The sequence below is a fragment of the Trichosurus vulpecula genome, chromosome 4, assembly GCF_011100635.1.
Source record: "Trichosurus vulpecula isolate mTriVul1 chromosome 4, mTriVul1.pri, whole genome shotgun sequence".
NCBI lineage: Eukaryota > Metazoa > Chordata > Mammalia > Diprotodontia > Phalangeridae > Trichosurus > Trichosurus vulpecula.
The window spans coordinates 108341357-108343134 of NC_050576.1; positions in this window are offsets into that span (position 1 = coordinate 108341357).

Consider the following 1778-nt stretch of genomic DNA (forward strand, 5'->3'; position numbering starts at 1 on the left):
CATTACCTACAGAAAAGTAGAGAGAGAAAAAAAAAAACCTCTCCTCATCCTTCCCCACCATAATCTGGCTCCCTCCCACGTACTATTCCAGACCTATTTCACATTATGCACTCAGTCTTCCAGCCAAAGTGAAATATAAACTCTTTCCTGAGGCTGAGGTTCCATTTCCTTCTTCCCTGCACTTGTATAAGCCATCCCCATGCTTGGAATCTCTGCCTTTCAGGATTCTTCTCTTTTAAGTGCAGAGGCCATTTCCATGAAGCCTTTCCTTATCCCCCAGAGATGGAAATGTTCTTCCTGCCTCACATTTTCCTACAGCACTCTGTCTGGGTTTCTTCTCCAGTCCCATCACATGTTGACTGGCATTATTCTTATCTGCATGCGTCATAAAAGCAGAGATTTAGGTCTGAAAGGAACCTCAGAATTCATATCTAAACCAACCCCCTCATTTTACAGTTTAAGAAAAAATTGTAGCCTGGGGAGATTATGTTTGCCCCTATTTGCCACTGGTAGAAAGCATCGGTGGCAGGATTTGAAACCAGGCCCTCTAACTCTAGAACTACCATCCCACATCTGTTCCTCTTTTCCCTAGTAGAATGTCAGTGTTTTGGCCCAGTGTGGTTGTGCACATCTGTGATCCCTGCTACTAAGGAGGCTGAGAGGCTGGTGGATCGCTTGAGCTCTGGAGTACTGAGCTGCAATGGGGTGAAAGCCAATAGGGCATTGGCACCGTCTGGTGCCAGTATGGTGGGACCACATATTGGGGAGTGGAGAGGATTGCACCAGATTGCCTAAGGAGCATCTAACTGGCCTAGGTCAGAGAAAGAGCAGGTCAAAGCTTCTGTACTCAGCAGTGTGGTGGGATCTGTCCACAAGTGGCCACTGTATTTCCATCCTGGTCAAGATAAGGAGACCAAGTCTTAAAAGAAAAAAAAAAAGAATATAAGCTTCTTGAGGGTAAGGGCTGTGTCATTTTTAAATACTTATAACCCTTGTGACTAGCATAGTCCTTTGTAAAGAGTAAGCACTGAAGAAATGCTTATTGTTAAATTGAATTAAAAGATTATTTCAGAATTAAATTTGGTTATTCAAGCATTTACCATGTGAAAAAAATAAGGTGCAGCCTCTGCAGGGACTGGGACACTAGATTAAATTCCTCCCCAGATTTTGTTCTTGTTCTTCATCCAATTTGTTTACCATACTTTGATCCTATAATGCTAGGTGGTACGGGATTGGATGGCACATTTTAGGACAGGTGCCCCAATCTGTATGGGGAGATGGAATTCCTGTTTCTAATAAACCTTCAACTCGTCTCTCCAGGCTGGATTTGGGATAATCTTTCCTGTAAATCAGACACAGGACCTGTCCTAATCTGGTTGGGTACTCTGTCTATATATAAATGCCTTACCTCCTTCCTCATCAGAGCTCCCTGCCTCTCTGGAGGGGAATAATCTCTTTCCATGCTCTCTGCCTGGGAGGATCAAGACAGCTAATGACTGTTTGTCAAGCCCATGGAGATGGATGGATAACAGGGGTTGAATGAGGGCAAAGATATTTATTAGTTATGCAGGCCCCCGCAGGTGCGATGCTTACAAGAAAAATGGGAAAGAGAGCATGACAAAACCCATCCCCGTACTGAGGTTTTCCCTTTATGTATTTAGTAGTAAAAATATAGGAAGAAAACTGTCTCAGCAGTTTCTCTCCACCCTCAATAATCACCCACAATAGATCTGAAAACATCCCTGCAACTGGTTTCTGACTTTATCCCCACCAGTTCT